The sequence below is a fragment of the Dendrobates tinctorius genome, unplaced genomic scaffold (genome assembly GCF_039654945.1).
Source record: "Dendrobates tinctorius isolate UK_male_01 unplaced genomic scaffold, ASM3965494v1 ptg000021l, whole genome shotgun sequence".
NCBI classification, from domain to species: domain Eukaryota; kingdom Metazoa; phylum Chordata; class Amphibia; order Anura; family Dendrobatidae; genus Dendrobates; species Dendrobates tinctorius.
This window is the reverse complement of record NW_027361689.1, coordinates 40981034-41001512: the sequence shown is the minus strand read 5'-3', so window position 1 is coordinate 41001512 and position 20479 is coordinate 40981034. Positions and strand designations below refer to the sequence as shown.

The 20479-nt window shown below is 42.2% G+C and overlaps 1 protein-coding gene across 1 annotated transcript in view; it reads right to left on the bottom strand.

Annotated features, from left to right (window-relative positions):
• Positions 1 to 20479, bottom strand: part of KLHL29 (kelch like family member 29) — a 1048894-nt gene that overhangs the window by 875349 nt on the left and 153066 nt on the right. The window contains exon 2 of the mRNA XM_073568302.1: positions 13818 to 13925. The gene's annotated coding sequence lies outside the window, so the exon portion shown is untranslated. The remainder of the gene's footprint in view (positions 1 to 13817; positions 13926 to 20479) is intronic.

Sequence of the window (20479 nt, the reverse complement as noted above, 5' to 3'; positions counted from 1 at the left end):
CGTCACATCGGAAAGCTCATCGGACCCAGCACGAAGGGAAGGGACGGAGGACTTGTGCTACAAATAACCTCTATGACGTGTCTCTCCAGATCTCAAACACATTTCTATGGAGTCTTTATACTCTGGGATCTTCAGAGTCAATGAGTCATTCCATTTTCCATAGGATCTTACGGCCGGAGGGACACAAGTTTGAAAATGTAGAATGCAGTAATTCACGTTTACGGCAAATGCTCATCATCTTGTAGAGAACTGATCTCAGACTTATCATTACTGTCGTAGCATAAACCCCATGTCTTTAAGGAACTGTCTCCAACCTGTGAAATCTAAAACTACCAGAATGCCCCAATAACCAGTGGCAATCATGGCATGCTGGGAGATGTATTTTTGCCACAACCTGGACGCCATATCTTCATACACTTTTTAAGAAAAATATTACTTTTAGAAACCCTTGAATACTCAGCTGTTTAATTTTTTTCTCTTTTGTATTTACCTTCTCTATGTGCTTCTTTTGCCTTTTCTCTTTTGTATTTTCCTTCTCTTTGTGTTTCTTTTGTTTTTTTTCTCTTTTGTTTTTCCTTCTCTTTGTGTTTCTTTTGTTTGTCCTCTTTTGTATTTTCCTTCTTTTTGTGTTTTTGTTTTTCCTCTTTTATATCTTCTTTCTATTTGTGTTTTTTTTATCTTTTGTATTTCCTTCTCTTTGTGTATCTTTTGTTTTTCCTCTTTTGTATTTTCCTTCTTTTTGTGTTTCTTTTGTTTTTTTTTTCTCTTTTGTATTTTCCTTTTCTTTATGTCTTTTGTTTTTTATTTTTTGTATTTTCCTTTTCTTTTTGCTTCTTTTGTGTTTTTCTCTTTTGTATTTTCCTTCTCTTTGGGTTTTTTTGGTTGTTTTTTCTCTTTTGTATTTTCATTCTTTGATTCTTTTTTATTTTGTATTAACCTTCTCTATGTGCTTCTTTTGCCTTTTCTATTTTATATTTTCCTTCTCTTTGTTTCTTTTGTTTTTTTTCTCTTTTGTTTTTCCTTCTCTTTGAGTTTCTTTTGTTTTTCCTCTTTTGTATTTTCCTTCTTTTTGTGTTTCTTTTGTTTTTTTCTCTTTTGTATTTTCCTTCTCTTTGTATTTTCCTTCTCTTTGTGTTTCATTTTTTTTTTATCTTTTCCTTCTTTTCTTCCTTTTTATTATTATTATTTTTCATTTTTTCCATTGACATGGTGGTATGACAGCTTGTTTTTGCGCGACTCGTTTTTACCATTTCAAAATGAGAGAAAAATTCTCAATGGGGAGAAATAGTAAAACAAAATCCAAATTCCACCATTTTATTTACTTATTTTTTGGAGAGGAGGTAAATTTTTATTCTTTAGTAAAATGATCCGATAACTTAGTTCTACACGGACTTAAAATTATCTACAGCAATACCAAATTTCTAGAAGTTGTTTTCATTGTTAAAAAAAAAATTAGCTTGTCGCCATATTGTGAGACTTGAGTAATTCTTATAGCTTTTGAGCTGTATGACGATTTGTTTTTTCCCTGGACAAGCTGAATGTTTTTATGGTATTATTTTGGGATTCATGAGGCCACTGGCCAAAAGTATGTGTAACTCATACATACCTTCCAGTACCGGGTCAGAAACAGGCGAATCCCCGCAATGCACAGTGTGCATACTGGGGGATATGTGTGACTGCAGAGTTAATCAATTTGAACCGGAAAACCCCTTTAAGACAAAAATTACCTAAAAGCAGTAATTCAGTCAGTTTCACTTTTTTCTTTGGGGCATTCACCGCATTGGAGAAGTATTTTATTAGTTCTGAGTTACCCATATGGAAAATTAATTTTTTATTTATAAGATTTATTTTTAATTAAGTTTAGAGGAAAGTAGAGTAATACGAACTTTTATATTTTCTAAAATATAAAAAAATATTTAATCTGACATTTACCTTTTCTATTTGCTCCAAACCCCAGGAACTTGAACCTGAGATTGATTGGTTACTTGTACAATATACTATGCACTTGTGTTGTTGGAAATAGATTGGTGACAGAGGGGACACCTCATCTCCAACCTCTTAAATGCCACCGCTTCTCCTTCTGCCATAGACTTTTGCAGTGACTCATGACTCATGCAGGGAAAATTGATCTCCTGTTTCTACATAGAGCTTAGAAGGATTCATCTCGTCAGTTCTTAATCTCGTGATGTCATAGACCGAATGGAAAAGAGAGGAATTATCTGAGTAGAAAGGCAAAATGAGCAATTGTAAGTACACAGTGTTATATAGTATGATGACTGCAATATATTAAGAGGATAAATACGTTGATGGAAGTGCTTCTTTAAATGAATTTTCTAGTTTTATTTAAACAACCTAAAGGTTTATCTAGGATGAAATTTTTTTTTTATAAATTTTTTTTTCAGAAACCGCACCACCCTTCTTTGTGGAATGTGTTTTGTATTGCAGTCTAGGCTCCGTTTATGAATACTACCATGTTTTTCTAATACGGGACAACCACCTTTGAATATTAGAAAAATTATGTAACTTTCTCATTTATTTAAAGTGGGGACATTTTTTCTTTCTGTACTTAAATGAGTGTATTTTGGGCTAGAACTAATTTTTGAAATTGGGTTTCATTAAAAATTTGGCTCTTAGGCTACTTTCACACTAGCGTTTATTCCATGCAGCGCACGGCGCCGCTAAGCCACGCCCCCTGCCGGCTCACTGCCCACCCCATCCGGTCATCGCCGCCTACTATCGCACACGGCTGCATGCGATCTGAGCACCCTATCTTTAGCATAGGGTGTGCAGATCGTGCGCTGGCCGTGCGCTAGTAGGATTTTAGCATGTGCTGCGCACTTTTGAAGGTGCGCCGAACGCAGCATGTTGCATTTTGGCGCGCTCGGCGCACCTTCAAAAGTGTGCAGCGCACGCTAAAATCCTACTAGCGCACGATCTGCGCACTCTATGCTAAAGATATGGTGCGCAGATCGCATGCAGCCGTGTGCGATAGTAGGCGGCGATGACCGGATGGGGCGGGCAGGGAGCCGGCAGGGGGCGTGGCTTAGCGGCACCGTGCGCTGCATGGAATAAACGCTAGTGTGAAACTAACCTTACGGGCTCTTTATTTCTCTGCACAATCAACTTTGATGTGGTCTGTGATCATAAATCAGCGAAGAAAAAATGGATAAAAGAGTCACAAACTCCCCATCATAGTCAACTGACTGACAGATTTTCAGTTAACTCATTCAGCAGGCAATAAACAGGGCAACGTAAGCGTGACACTATTCACTACTCACGGACAAGCCGTAAGGCTGGGTGGTCAAGAAGTTCAGGGTCAGATACCAAGAGGGCTCGTTATAAACAAAGGAGTAATGGCAAAAGTGTACTCAGGTCACAGTCCGAGGTCAGAATTGCGGGAAGGTAGCGTTTCAAGGAAAAAGGGCAAGGCAAGGTCCAAGGTCGAGCAACAAAGATCAAATACAGGAACAGAAAGTACAGAGCAAGTGAAGACTGCTTGAGCTAAGCTACAACTGGCCGTAACTGAAGGCAGAGAGCCGGCTAAATTGTCAGGTAATCACTCCAATAGGAGACAAATGGAGGAAGCCCCGACACGAATTGGCCCTCACTGGAAAGCTGAACTGTCAGCCAACCATAGGGTCTAGGTGCACTCCATCATGCAAAGAACACATAGTCACAAAAATTAGTCATTATAGTGCGCAAGAAAAAATTTGCAAAATTAAAAAAAAAAAAAAAATTGTCCAACGCAAACTGCACATAAGCAACTCTGCTGTACACTGTCTCAGAAATGATTGGTATGCTCTGGCCCAGACCTGCACACCAGCTTATATAATCTTTTACAAAAAACAGCACTGTAAAACTTATTAACATAGACTTTTTATTTTTAATGTGCTACGTCTATGGCTGAACTTCATTTTCTTGCTTTTCATTCTTGAGAAATTGGTGCCAAGACAACTGGGAAACTCATCACTTACTGTATTCTGACATGACCTGACACTGAACTGAACATGAGAACCATAAATCCAAGAAACATCCATAGCCCCAGCAATAAAGGAGCGTCTGGGCACCGGACCGGTCTGTGGAGCATCCCTCCGAGGAGAAGAACTCCTTGTACTTTCCATAAATCTAGAAATGTTTTAGAGGAAATTCTCCATAGTGGAAAAAGTACAGTTCACCTCTGTATATAACAGAGATTACCTACAGTATGAGCAAAATTTCAATAGGTGAGGACCACACTACCAACCATGGTGAAGCTTTAGTAGATATAGTCCAAGTCTGAGACAAATATGTCCAGATAAGTACAGCAAGGCTCCTCTACATTAGGTCGGGGTTCTTTGGGACAACCAAAGGGAGTGATTCTTAGGGCCTATACTTAAATATTCACATGGTTTCCATGTAAGTGAAAGGCAGTGGTTACCATCACCACATCGGTATGGTAAGGCTTAACAAAGCTTTAGGTGGAATAACCATTTGGGCAATAAGCCGGTGAGTGAAAGGCCATGACCAGACAGGCCCACCACAACTGAGTAATCACATGAATGTATGAGGCTGTAGCTTATCAGAACCATGAGGGGGACAACCACTACTGTTGTCTGGGGCATAATTGGGAACAATATTACCCCTGGTTGGACTGATATTTTAATGAGGTTACCCAGAATGAAAAAGAAGGGATCTGTCTTAGTGTTTTCCTCTAGAAATGGAGCCCTCAATGTTCATTGGCTGGGATTCGTACTGAAGTCAATCCTTATTCAAGTGAATGGGTTGAAGTGTGATGCCAGACAATGCCTGTAGACTGAGGTGGCGCTACTTCTGCATAAAAAAAAAAATTGTAATTTATAACTATGTCATCTCGTCAGAGACAATTGGCAGTACCCATGTCCCTTGCTGTTGGTGACACTGGAGACTACTCATGTCATGAACATTCCTGTCAGTGATAACTGGCATTAAAGGCCTATTCATGATTTCAGGGACAATGGCAGTACCCAGGTTCCTTGCTCTTAGTGAGCATTAATCAAGTTACTTGTTGTGAGTGACAATGGGCAGTGCCCAGGTTCCTTGTTGTCAGTGACAATGGGCAGTACCCAGGTTCCTTGTTGTCAGTGACAATAAGCTGTACCCAGGTTCCTTGTTGTCAGTGACAATGGGCAGTACCCAGGTTCCTTGCTGTCAGTGACAATGGGCAGTACCCAGGTTCCTTGTCGTCAGTGACAATGAGCAGTACTCAGGTTCCTTGTTGTCAGTGACAATGGGCAGTACCCAGGTTCCTTGTTGTCAGTAACAATGGGCAGTACCCAGGTTCCTTGTTGTCAGTAACAATGGGCAGTACCCAGGTTCCTTGTTGTCAGTGACAATGGGCAGTACCCAGGTTCCTTGTGGTCAGTGACAATAAGCTGTACCCAGGTTCCTTGTTGTCAGTGACAATGGGCAGTACCCAGGTTCCTTGCTGTCAGTGACAATGGAGGGTACCCAGGTTCCTAGTTGTCAGTGACAATGGGCAGTACTCAGGTTCCTTGTTGTCAGTGACAATGGGCAGTACCCAGGTTCCTTGTTGTCAGTAACAATGGGCAGTACCCAGGTTCCTTGTTGTCAGTAACAATGGGCAGTACCCAGGTTCCTTGTTGTCAGTGACAATAAGCTGTACCCAGGTTCCTTGTTGTCAGTGACAACGGGCAGTACCCAGGTTCCTTGCTGTCAGTGACAATGGAGGGTACCCAGGTTCCTTGTCGTCAGTGACAATGAGCAGTACTCAGGTTCCTTGTTGTCAGTGACAATGGGCAGTACCCTGGTTCCTTGTTGTCAGTGACAATAGGCAGTACCCAGGTTCCTTGTTGTCAGTAACAATGGGCAGTACCCAGGTTCCTTGTTGTCAGTAACAATGGGCAGTACCCAGGTTCCTTGTTGTCAGTGACAATAAGCTGTACCCAGGTTCCTTGTTGTCAGTGACAATGGGCAGTACCCAGGTTCCTTGCTGTCAGTGACAATGGAGGGTACCCAGGTTCCTTGTCGTCAGTGACAATGAGCAGTACCCAGGTTCCTTGTTGTCAGTGACAATGGGCAGTACCCAGGTTCCTTGTTGTCAGTAACAATGGGCAGTACCCAGGTTCCTTGTTGTCAGTAACAATGGGCAGTACCCAGGTTCCTTGTTGTCAGTGACAATAAGCTGTACCCAGGTTCCTTGTTGTCAGTGACAATGGGCAGTACCCAGGTTCCTTGTTGTCAGTAACAATGGGCAGTACCCAGGTTCCTTGTTGTCAGTGACAATAGGCAGTACCCAGGTTCCTTGTTGTCAGTGACAATAGGGAGTACCCAAGCTCCTTGTTGTCAGTGACTGTGACGACCAGGAAGGTTACGTCTGAGAGTGGACCCTCTGGATCACGGCACTGGAGCTCACGGGGGCGAGCGCGCCAGGTGGTGCCGACCCCTATACAGGGGCCGTTAGGGGCAGACCCTCGGAAGACAGATGCCGCGACTGCTAGAACCAAGAGGGGCGGCTCAAAGGACTGAGTGAGAGGTACAGGACAGAGAATGGAATGCAGAACGGAGTATAGAACGGTGACACGGAGTACTGGGTTCTGGAGTACAGGACAGAGACACGGGGGCCAGGACTGAGCACTGGAGTGTAGGACAGAGACACGGAGTACAGGACTGGGCACTGGAGTATAGGACGGAGGCACGGAGTACAGGACGGAGACACGGAGTACAGGACGGAGACACGGAGTACAGGACGGAGGCACAGGGTACAGGACGGAGGCACAGGGTACAGGACGGTCACTGGAGTACAGGACGGAGGCACAGAGTACAGCACGGAGAGTGAAAAGGGGAAACCCCTAAACACTTGGCCAGGATATCGCACGGGAAAGGCACACGATAATCAGGTGTTTCCACCATGTTGGAGACGCCTGATAGAGCCCAGTGCTGCCGGCTGATTGGGCGCTCAGGCTTCCGGGCGGCGCTGCATGGTTAAGAAACCTGCAGGGCGCGTGCCCGCGGCCTAAGGCGCCCGCATGAAGCAGGCACGCGCTGGGCAGAGGCAGAGGGGAACGAGGAGGAGGAGGCGGACACAGTGCGGCGTGGCAGGCGCTGGTGAGTATAGGCGGCAGCGGGCCCCGCCGCTGCTGGGGCGGCTACCGCCGCCGCCGACGTGACAGTAACAATAGGCAGTACCCAAGTTCCATGTTGCTGTCAGTAGGCATTCCTCAAGTTTTGTACGGTCAGCTACAATGGGCTTTCTCCATGATTAATGCCGTTTGTGACTATGGTCAATACCCACATTCTTCCTTTGCCTTATTTTTCCACCATCCCACCGTATGGTTAATGGGACACTCCAGTTCATTAAGAAGTGGAGACGAATGCTCATTTGTGACATTCCTTGCCTTTTGTGCTGACCCTAATTCCTACACAGCGGACAAGCTTCCCACCGCCTCTGTATAAACACAGACCAAACAGTTGTCTTTTGTGTCATTCTTTTGCAGGATAAAGCTTCGTGCCGGGTCAAATTCTTTACAGAGCAGCAAAGAACGGAAGCCACGCATGGGCGAGGTCTGCAGAGACCCTTTCTGGTGCTTCTGCGGCTATGGGGCTTAATCAAGCCACCCCTTCTGTGCCAACGGAGCTGCCAGGTCTTGTCAGGCTGAATACATCTCAACAAGGCTCTTAATTCCCAGCGGGTACGTGCATGCTCAGTTCAGTGGATCACACATTTATCATCAAGAAGACACAACGCAACCGGCATTACTATTCATCTGTAGGAAATGGGGCCATTATATATCAGTCATAGTGTGAGAAAACATTGGCGCATATCTATCAAGCAGTACTGAGGTACATAATATACGCGATCAAACAATCACAGGTTCAAGCTCCCTATAGGGGCTGAAAAATATAAATCATATTGTAAAAAGAAAGTTTTTAAAAAAATAAGAAATACACCTAAAAGTCTGAATTTCCAACTTTTTTTTCCTGATCTAAAATGGAAAACAAAATTAAAATAAAATAATATTAGATATATTTGGTATTGCCATGTTTGTAAATGTCTGATCTATGAATATAATTAATCCATACAATAAACGACATAAAAGCAAAAAAAAAAAAAAATTAAATAAACCCCTTTTTCGGTCAACGTACCCCTTTTCAAAAAGTGTAATTAAAAGCAATCAGAATATCAATTATCCAAAAATTTACCAACAAAAATAATAAAAAAAATCAAGTCACGACACGTACGATTTTTTTTTTTTAATCTTTTTTTTTAACCAAGTATATATATAAAAAAAAACTGTGCACGTTTGTTATGGCCATAAACTTACTGACCTGGGTGAATCATACTGCCAGGTCACTATTATTGTTTATGGGAAAAAAAAGACCCATGTTTTTCATTCCCTTTTAACTCAATACTGTCCGATCCCACATAGACGTGCATACTAATCGTTTGTGAACTCTTTAAATTTTGGGTCAGAAATTGTGCTTTTTCCTAGGATAGTTAGGCTATGTTCACACGCTGCATTTTTGCAGCAAAAAACCCTGCTCTCCTGGCAGTAAAAATACCCGTTTTTCAGCGTTTTTGCTGCATTTGTTTGCTGTGATTAGTTGGGTGATTTGCCTACAGTACAGATCTGAAAAAGATATTCACCAAAAACATTTTATTGCATTCTTGCGCTCTATCATTTCTTTCCATGGGTGAAAAAACTCTGCAAAAATCACAGAATGAATTGATGCTGCAGAATTAAAAAAAACGCTGCAGTCAGTAAAAACACTTGTGTGCATGAGATTTCTGAAATCTTATAGCTTTTTATTTGCATTAAAAAAAAAGTTACAAAAAAAACCCCAAAATCAAAATGGAAAGTGTGAACATAGTCTGAGGCTTCATTGAGAAATCAAGGATTTTTTGCGTAAATGAAAAAAAAAAACAGACCGTTTTTAATCAATGAATGATCCGGATCGGATTGGCATCAGTGTTTGGTCCTTGTTTCCGTTTTAGCGTCAGCGATTTTTCCGCACGCCAAAATAAATAAGTCAAAATTAGCAAATTTTACCTTACTAGAGATTAGCGAATAAATTTGAAGGACACCGGTCCGGCGGCTGGGTCAGTATTCCGTGGCTGCTGGATGCGGGCTGTGAGAACCACCACCGGCCTGCCGACATCCCAAATTTTGGATTAGGGTCATGTGTGTATTGCGCTGCAACCGTAACATTGCACCAGCGAATCAGAAAAGGCGTTGGGGATGCTGACAGGGAGAAGAGGACTCTCCCCACTCCCAAAAGGCAGCCATGTAATACCTACCTAGCCGCTGGACTGCAAATCGATTCGCTCATCTCTATCTTACCCACTGCAATACCAAAAATAAAAAGCTCATTCATTGCACGTGGATGACATCCTTGATTTCCATGGACCCAAAGAGGCTTATCAAAAATGGACATAGTGTGACAAGCGGCCCGCAAAAATACTCGGACACGTGAACAGCCCCCCATGCACTATGATAGGTGCATGGTTGACCCATGGCGGACAGAATATGTATGGGAAGGCGGACAGAATATGTATGGGAAGGCGGACATCTGAATGAGGCCTAATATGTGGTTAGAGCTCAGCTCTGCTACACCTACAATCCAAGAAAATGCTGGAAGACTCGCCGGAAAAAAAAAAAAGGCAATCACATACTGTGGTTCTGTAACGAGCAACAGCTACATCTTGGGTAACACGAGATGGATTTTGCCTTGGCTTGGAAAGCGTCCAACCCAGAAGACATCCCTTATGGGGCCTCTTAATGTACACATTTACTTAAGGCCGGAGATTTATTTTCACATCATACACAGAGAAAACTTGCTACTTGGTTAAGAATATGAAACCTAGCAGCGTCTGAGCTGTCGTTACAGTGTGTCACGCTCAGCGCCTTTCGCTATTCCGCTATCAGTCGATTGGAGCAACTACATGAAGGATTCGTGCTCCGGGTGATCGACAACCTCTGCTGATGGAGAGCGGTGGTTAAGTGTTACATGCTCCACCGCACCGACGCTGGAATCCAATACTTCAATAATTTGGTCAATGCAATATCTCGAACCCGTTTCTCAAGTGTTTGTCTCTAAAAGCACAATTGACTTTTCAATACTTGCATCTGATCGAACGTATCAAATAACACTTATCGCAGTCAAGAATGTCATAGGAGGGAAGAAATCCGTATGGATCCTCGACGAGACGACTGTCAGGCTGTCTGTGCAAGACAGGTACATATGAGGCGGATGGAAGGACTGGAATTAAAGAAGTAAGCGGCAGAAAGTGCAAAAAGTGGGTAAAAATAGTGGATGGTTAAACGTTATGATGACCTTAAAGGAAATGTCCAGGCTAGGAGTCCAAGTTTGCAGTCACTCTATGTTCCTCGCAGAACGCAGTGTCCACACTGTCAGGATTCTCAGCTGGCGGACACATGACTGCAAGTTGACGATTTGCATTCATGTGGTCACATGCCGACTAGATGTGCAGGTGAATTGAGCAAGGCCTGACACGTCTAGTTGGAATGTGGCCGGAAGTATGCAAATCGCATACTTGCAGTCACATGACTACCCGTTCCTGATGCTGGAGAATCTGACAGCGCACACTGTGAGAACTCATATGTCTGCAGGCACAAAGAGTGACTGCGGACTTCTAGCCTAAGGCCAGACAACCCCTTTATAAGGAATCTCTCATCCCCAAAATGCCAATTATGCAGTGAAACTGAGCAATAGATATAAGCTTAGGGCTTATGCTTACTGGCGAGAAATACGGACGAGTACAATCCGATAAAAAATCGGATTGCACTCAGACCAATCTTATTCAACAGGTGACATCGCATTTGCGATTTTTTTCTGAGCCGAAATTGGACTGAGAAAAAAAATCGCAGCATGCTGCGTTTTGCTGCGATTCTCGGACAAGACTCACCTATGCAAGTCAATGGATGCGAGAAAAAAATCATGCTGTTCAATTTTTACGCACCGGTGTCCTTTGAAAAGACAGCAACAAATACATGTATACACATAGAATAGGTGCTCCTGCGCAATTTTCTCAGCTAGAGAGGGAAAGCCAGTGACTGAGTGCAGATATTAATAGCCTAGAGCGGGACCACTGTTATTGGCCCCCCCGGCTAAAAAAAATCTGCCCCTAGCCACCCCAGAAAAGGCGCATCTGTGAGATGCGCCAATTCTGGCACTTATCCTCTCTCTTCCCATTGCCCTGTAGCGGGTGGCATATGGGGTAATAAGGGGTTAATGTCAACTTGCTATTGTAAGGTGACATTAAGCCTGGTTAATAATGGAGAGATATCAATAAGACACCTATCCATTACTAATCTACTAGTCTGAAAGGGTTAAAAAAACACACACAGACATTAAGAATAAAGACTTTTAATGAAATAAATAAAAACATTTTTTCCATCTTTATTTAACTCCCAATCCAATCAAAGCCATCATTCTCCTGTAAAAAATCTAAAATAAAAAGCAACAATATCCCATACCTGTCCACCGTACAGTCATGTCCCACGCTACAATCCATCTCAAGGGGTTAAATAGTTTACAACCGTGAGCGGTGCTAATGTGACCGGCTCGGCTGTAAACCACGGAGGAATGACTGAGAAGCTGCCTCCTCGCCTGACCGGAGATGAACTGATTAGCGTGGGAAAGTTCCTGAACATTTTCCCACGCTGTCAGTTCACCGCGGGTCAGGCGGTTAGGCCATGTGCACACGCTGCGGATTGGTCTGTGGATTTGTATCTGCGGAACCGCAGGTAAAATGACCAGCGGTTTTACCCGCAGATTGGCCTGCGGTTTATCACCTCTACAATGGAGGAGATGGTAAACCGCAGCAAAATCTGCAGAAAAGAAGTGACATGTCATTTCTTTCTGCGGATTCAAAACTGCAGCTTTTCCGCAGTTAAAAATCCACAGCATGTGCACAGCAGAATGTAAATCCCATAGATTTACATGCTACTGCACACTGTCTGCAGAACTGCTGCAGATCCGCAGCGGCCAAAACCGCAGCGGATCTGCAGCAAAAACCTCAGCGTGTGCACACAGCCTTAGTCTGCACAGGGGGTTTCCAGTTCTTTAACGCCTAATAACCATGGAATATTTTGATTTTGCCCTTTCTTTTTTTTCCCTTCCTTTTATTCTTCCCAACAGCAATAACTTCTTCATTTTTCCTTTGACATGGACGTACGAAGGCTTGTTATTTGCAGGACAAGCTGTAGTTTTGAATGACACCATTCGTTGGACTGAGAAACGGGTAAAAAAAAGTCAGATTGGTATGAAATGATGAAAAAAAAAAAAATTCTGCCATTGTTTTTTGCAGTGTTCATTCTGTGGCAAATCTGATTAGTTTGATTAAGGTGATAACAAACTGGCATCAACTTTTTTCTACTTGAATAATGAAACATTTTTTTAACAAAATTCAGAATCATTCTTTTTTTTAGAGACCCGCATCCTTTTTATTTTTTGTTGGTGGAGCTGTCTGAGAGCTTGTCTTTTTTTGCATGCTTAGACAGCGTTTTTTTATTGATACCAATTTGGGGCAGGTACAATATTTTAATTTGCTTTTTATTGCATTTTTTAAGGGAAGTGGTGACCAAAAAATCCCACAATTTTGAAGTTTAGATTTTTTTTTTCTCTTTTTGGTGTTTACCAAGCGGTATAATTAATTATATATATTGATAGATTGCAGTTTTAGGCTGTGCGCCCACGTTGCTTTTTTTTAAGCGTTTCCGCAGCGCTTTTAGACGTGCGTTTCTGCCGCGGAAACGCTTAAGAAAAGCATCCCATGTAATGATAATTGAATCCGCACATGTTGGGCTAATGGTGCGTTTTTTTCCGCTGTGGAAACGCTTAGCTGAAATAACGCAGCATGTTCATTAATTTTGCGGAAATGCGTGCGTTTCCACATACATACAACTGTATTGCAAAAGCGCTTAGGAAAACGCATGCTAAAACGCTTAACAAAAGCGTCAAAACCGCTTACAAAAGCGCTTCATAAAACGCATGCGTTTTCCCGGGAAGAGGGTGTGCGTTTCCGCTCAGGAATATTCTGCTTCAAAAAAGCAACGTGGGCGCATAGCCTTAAGATCACGGCGATAACAAAAACATTTATTTTTTTATGTCTTTATTTTTAACTGGGTCTGGGTACATTATAATTTCTATATATTTTTTTTAGATATGTATACCAAAATATTGCAGTACCTAGGAAAAAGCAGGGTCTAATATACAGCTCTGCACTTCACGGGAATACCAAGATGAGCCGAGTGGTCCTTCAGCTGGCCCCTGGCTCTAATGGTAGCCCATCAGTACCCCTCAACCTCATCGCTAGGCACCATGCATGGTCAACTGATCCATTTAAAAGCCATTATCAGAGATTGACAGCGGTATCTAAGTGATTAGCAGCAGTCAGAGTTCAGCTCTGGCTGCAGCTGTTAGGCACAAATGCTGGCTATGTAACACACATGGCATCTACTGTGTGTAGAGGGAGCTGAACATGGGAGTCACATCTCATCCCCCTCAGGCCCTGCAGAAGGCACAACAAGGCCTCATTCAGCAAAACCGCCAATTAGGGCCATAGCAACCAATCAGAGCTCAGTTTTCAGTTCATAAACAGCTGTGGCAAAATGAAAGCTGCGATGTGATTGGTTGCTAGGGGCAACAGCCTTATTGTTTTTGTAAATGAGGTCCTAAATAGGAGACACCATATGCGATTATATGTGTAACCAGTTATACAGTATACCAAACCTATATACAGTAACTGAAATGATACATGCCTATAATTCAATGATGATAGCGCGGTAAATAATATCACAGGCACATACTCTCATTACCTTCTATATCGGTCCACTAAGAGCGGCTGACGTTATCCAGGATGGAGCGCTCTGCGCCCGTAAGTCCTTATTACCGGGATTCCACTGTATTAATGAGATCTGTGGTCACTGTAAGGAAGAAAAAAGAAACGTCTATAAGTGTCAGCGGTACCTACTAATAATGCGCATTATTTCATTTAGAAAGGCTCCGCCGACCTCCTCAGTCTCACACATATCTCTGTCTGCCATGATAAAAGCCAATATAGAAAAAATCTATATCTATATTATTATATTATTATTATATATGTCATATGAGTAGTATATTATAAATATTACAAATATAATACACAATTATATATACTGTATGTACAATATATTATAATGCAATAAATATACAATATAGTATTATTACCAATATTATCACAATTTATTATATTTTTATAGTATATATTATTATTTATGATTATATTATTAGCATTACATAATTATAAAACATGTTTATATACTATATATATATATATATACACACTAGCTGAAGAGCCTGGCATTGCCTGGGCATAGTAACCAACTGTGGATAGTTATAACAAGTTATGATGATTATATTGCACATAAAAACATTTCACATCATATATTCAACACTGCAGATTTGCAACACAAATTAACTAAATGATTACCCAAGTATTGATAGTATTTTATTTTCAACTCATTCAAGAGCCTTTTGATAAACAACATTTTTGGTTTTTCCTTTCGGTGCAAAGATGATCAGATTTTGGGCAGTTTCAACTCTTGAACAGATCACGTAAAGTTGACCATGAGAAAAGCATGGAGATTGCAAATCGATCCCTACTACTTTCAAGGACTGTCCCTGAGCATTGTTAATGGACATTGCAAATAGCAGTTGAAATGAAAACTAGAGGCGTTTAAAATAAAAAACAAATCAGATGGAATGAGTGGAATTCTTGGAATGAAAATGTCCTCTCCTTTGGCACATCCTGTTTCTGAGCTGTGTATCTAACCCTATCCTGTGTGATAATGTCTGCTGAGCTGTGTACCTAATCCTCTCCTGTGTGATACTTTCTGCTGAGCTGTGTATCTAATCCTATTGTGTGTTACTGACTGCTCCTCCGTGTATCTAATCCTATCCTGTGTGATACTGACTGCTGAGCAGTGTATCTAATCCTATCCTGTGTGATACCGTCTGCTGAGCCGTGTATCTAACCCTATCCTGTGTGATACTGACTGCTGAGCCGTGTACCTAATCCTATCATGTGTTACTGACTGCTCAGCTGTGTATCTAATCCTATCCTGTGTGATATTGACTGCTGAGCCATGTATCTAATCCCATCCTGTGTGATACTGACTGCTCAGACGTGTATCTAATCCTATTCTGTGTGATACTGTCTGCTGAGCCGTCTATCTAATACGATTCTGTGTGATACTGTGTGCTGAGCTGTATATCCAATCCTATCCTGTGTGATACTGTCTGCTGAGCCATGTATCTATTCCTATCTTGTGTGATACTGACTGCTGAGCTGTGTATCTAATCCTATCCTGTGTGATACTGTCTGCTGAGCCGTGTATCTATTCCTATCCTGTGTGATACTGACTGCTGAGCTGTGTATCGAATCCTATCCTGTGTGATACTGACTGCTGAGCCATGTATCTAATCCTATCCTGTGTGATACTGGGCTCCCCCTGCAGTCTGTGTCAGAGGGTGGTCTGTGTTGGCACGGTAATAAATTGTGTTATTTCCAGCTTTACAGAAGGACGATAACACCATAGAAATGATAAGAATAATAGGCAAAATTGTTTGGTGAAATGGAACGCGCAGGGTTAAAATTTCGCCTCACGACATAGCCTATGACGCTCTTGGGGTCCAGACGTGTGACTGTGCAAAATTTTGTGGCTGTAGCTGCGACGGTGCAGATGCCTATCCCGGACATACACACATACAAATATACACACACACGCATTGAGCTTTATATATATATATATATATATATATATATATATATATATATATACATATATATAGTTTCCGGGTGACCACCTGCTGGACATACATACATACTAGACATAAGGTCTTCCTTCCTTAATATTAAAAAATCAAAGTGTTTCCACCCTGTATGTTATCCCAAAGATGCCCCTATACAGATTAATGCCCACCCATTACCCTCTTACCAAAACAGATTGATGCCCCCACTTTCCACAGAGCACCCCCCCAACTGTCAAATACAATAAAACCTCCACAGTTTCTCTGGAACAATTATACCCACTCAGACCCCCATGGTCATTATAGTGTCGCCAATACACAGTATGATGCTCCCACTGATGCCCAGGGACACCTCTCCAAATCCGAGATGGTTGTGAGGCATTGCATTGGTGTCCATATTGGCATCTCTTTGTATGAGCAAATCTCTTGTGCTGGGTATAATAGTGTTATGTAATGTTTTGTGTGACTGTAAGAAAAGTTGATGGGAAATGGTGAAGCTTTCCGCAAATGACTGACAGGAGAAAGAGAGTTACTTACGAGTATTATTTGGGGGATTGGGCTACCCCTTGGCAATGGGAGATTTGATAAGAGGGAAGTTCCTGCACTATAAGGTCAAACATTGGTGTTAAGCATAAGGAAGGCTCAACAATTGGTAGTACGCCACAGCTGTAAGTCTTTGAGCTGGCAGGTTGTCCTGGGCGTGGAACATGAGAAACCAAAACCAGCCCATCATCAAAATTGTAGAGTGCCCGGTGCAAATCTTTGTGTCATGGAGCCAAAAGCCGGAAAAAAATCTAATTGACAGTATGAAATTGTAATATGGTATGAGAAACCTAGAACCGGAGATTACCACCAGTCCAGTCAGAATACCCACCAACGGGAGTTGAGTTAGATGGGCCATGTGACCGAGTGTAGTGAAGCTACATTGAGGCCTAGTAAGACTGTTACAGATACTGCTATATTACTTGGCAACATTTTATTAAAGAATTTTTCCTCTAAACAAAGTATTCAATAAAGTAAAACAAAAAAGTAGTCTCAGCTGTTTATTTCCACCCATCGCCCTTGGTAGTAAATTGCGACAGAAGGGCCTGTGTTACTTAGCATGGCCTTATTGTCACGCTGAGTGAAGGACAAGTGCACATATACGGGGAGAGGGAGGGGGGAGCCCAAACTCTAGGAAAGTGGGGAGTGGAGACTCCTAGGCAGATCTAAGATCATCCAGTCTGCCTTAACTGTCCCCATAAAGGTTCTGCACCTATCGCTGAGCAGGAACCTAATCCCTGCCTGACCCTAGCGATAGGTCCTGGTTAGGGGGGGGATGGGGGATGCACTAGCCAGTCCCCACTACAACTAAAGACAGAGAGGGTAGACAAATGAGGGGAACACTTAGCTTGAGAAGACCACTGAGATGTCACGCCAGCAATCCTCCAAGAGTCCTCTGAGAAGGTACTAACCCAACTGTTAGTACTTCCAACTAGACAGAGACAAGTAAGAGCTAACACCAGCAACAAGCTGCAGCAACTGAATGTATTTAAACAGGTGTGTAATTAACAGCAGAAAGGGAGGTAACGGTTGGGTCCTAGAGTGAGAAGGATATCGCTCCATAACAGAGACGCAAAAATCAAAAAGGTGTTTGAGCTAATCACAAAGACCCAGGATGACTATCTGTCACACCTGACACACCCGTGACACTTATCATCTGGTCTCATATTGCACATATATAGGAAGTATTAAAAATTCTCAATGGAGACAGTCTTCAATCTTAGGAGGGGTGACTGCTGAAGACCACTCTTTTTCTAGCCAAAGCAGAATGCCATTGCATAGAGTATCGTTATAGCTCAAGAGGGGTTCCAGTTGGGTAATATTCATTATCTGTTTCCTCTCTAGCTTACAATTCATCCATATCGATTTAAAGGTGTTCTCCATGATTTGTAAAAACGGCACCACAGCTACCCACAGGTTGTGTCACGTATTGCAACTCAGACTCCTTCGCTTCAATGGAGCCTACCCATAGTAGCACAGACAACTGGAAACGAGCCACAACCCATGGACAGGTTTAGCGCTGTTTCACAAAGAAAGCAGTCATGTTTTTCTAATCCTGGACAATCCCTTTAAGTGCCATACAGTGTACACATGTTATTAATAATACACTTATAATCAGTGGTTCATTTTCTCATAACAGAAAGGATGCCAGGCCCAATGAGCGGGCCTGCCCAGTGGATGAGTGGCGGCGGTGTTTATTGCACTTTAACAAGAGATTAGTGTCACCGGCACAAAGCAGCATTTTATTTTTAGTATAACGCACTTGGACACTTGTTTACAGTCTGTCTGCGCCGTAATAATATTATTTAGTATTTAGAGATAAAAGACAAAGAAGCTTTAGTGCTGCCAAAACAAATAATCCCAAGCACGTCCGTCCTTATCACAGCTGTGTAGGAAGCACAGTATTCCCTCTGGTTGGCTGATTCGGCTAGCTGAGTATCGCTCAGTCCATCCCGAAAACAGGCAAAATAATCATTGTGTCCATGTGATATGGACAACGTGTTCTTATGGCGCTATCTGAATTAAAAGGATATTCTTTAAATGAAGCATTAAGAGAGGTAATAACTTACGGAGAGGTGGGGGGGTCTCTGACCAGTGAGACCCCAAATGATCCAGAGGGCTCTGAAATGCTCCATCAGAATGGAGAAGAGGCCACACAAGTTCACCACTTCTCCATGAACTTTCCAAACCCTGTACTCCATTTAGATGGGGCCTTTTAGACCCATGTTTTTGGGATCGGTGGGGATGAAACTGCTTAGACCCCCACCTTTCTGCAAGTTATCTTTTAGAAAAAACCCTATAAGGCTCCATGACCTTAGGTTAGTGTACAAATGCAGCAGTACCAAGTGCAACTTCCATGGTTTCCCATAAGGTTGGGAGCCTCCAAAATGGACAACAGAGCCCCCCAGACCTACGATCCAGCAAATTAAGATGCAGCAGACTAAATGGACAGAAATCCCCATAGCATGCTGCTTTTTCAGTTTAAGTCTATGGGAGTTTTAGTAAGGTCCTTATGGGTAGGGGTCCTAGAATTTGGATTACCTCTTGTACATGTGTGACATAACTTGTATATAAGCCACAAATGATCGATAATATCTTTAAAGTTTGTTTTTGCTTATTTTTATCCTTAACTTGCGTCTTTCTATCTTTAAATTTTTTACACAGTTTCTCCAAGCCTCCTGATTGGATTAGCCAAAACCAAGGCTGTGCCTTATGGAGAGCAAAAAAAGCTTACCAAGACCAGTACTGTAATGTACCAACACATTAGTTAATTCACACCGCGCTCACCCAAAGGGTGCAGTCAGTATAAATTGGATCGAGATTGGAAAGCAGTTTACAGACTGGTCGACGGCACTCACATCCCGAGATTGACAGCTGCAAAAAAATATACCAAGCTGTCACGCTTGGGTTGGGAGAACCACCGGCCAGTCCGCGTGCTGCATTCTGGTCTCGTTCCGATTTATATTTCTGTCTGGCTGTATCTAAACAAGAAGTAAAGCGAGTACTGGACAAGTTGGAAGGGACAAAAGGGGAGCAGTGTTCCATGTGGTGACCCATCTCTATCTGGAAGTCTGATTGATGAGCCTCGGATTGATGAATGCCAGGAGAACGTTACCAGCCTAACTGCATTGTGCCAACTGTAAAATTTTCTGGACGAGGAATAATGCTGTGAGCTTGTTTTTCAGAGATCGGCCTTAGCCCCATAATTTTAATGAATCATCTTAATACTTCAGTGTAGAAGACATTTTAGAGAAGGCCGTTTCTGTTCCCCATGACTGTGCCCAGCAAAGAAGATCCATACAATCACTGTTGACATTGGGACTTCTTTGGTGTAGAAGAACATGACCAGTTGCACAGAACCCGGAACTCAATCCCATCCAACACCTTTGGAGATCAACTAGATTGAAGATTGTGAGCCTGGCCACTCCTCCAACATCAGTATTTGACTTCACAAATGCTCTTCTGGATGAAAGGGAAAAAAATCCCAAAAGACATCTCCAAAATCTCGTAGGTCTTTCCAGAAAAATGAAAAGTGCTATACCTGTAAAGGAGAACGAGCTCCATCCATATTAATGCCTATGAATTTAGAGTGGGCTGTCATAGAAGCTTCTGTAGGCGTAACATGTTAGTGTCCCAGTTTTATCCATATTCTGTACATATGGAAAAGAAAATCCCATAAGCACTACAATAGCTGAAAATAAGAATTCAATGTATTTTTAACAATTTGTTGGTAAAAGCATGAATTGGCTGCAATTTCCATCAGAAGCAATAGGTGGCCAAATATAGACACATATAGCATAAACATCTCCCAACAGAGTGTTAGGAAATATATGTTATTTTCAAAGCGGAACATGACACTCCACTCAACCTGTGATATGTCAAGCCAAAAGGATAAGTAAGGAAGGACAACATCTGTGTAGTAGGTCAACATAGCATTATACCTTTTTTTCCAGTAAAGCCAGGAATAGGGAACGCGGGACTTTGACAAACTGGTATCCATTTAACACACAATAATCATGTTCTACAAGATTATTAAAGGCATAAAAATTGTTTCTAACCCTAGAAGTACCCAGTGAGACACATTTGGGTTGTAAAATGGAACATTACGTCCTGCTTGATGTTGCATCTCGTATTTGGCGTGTAAATA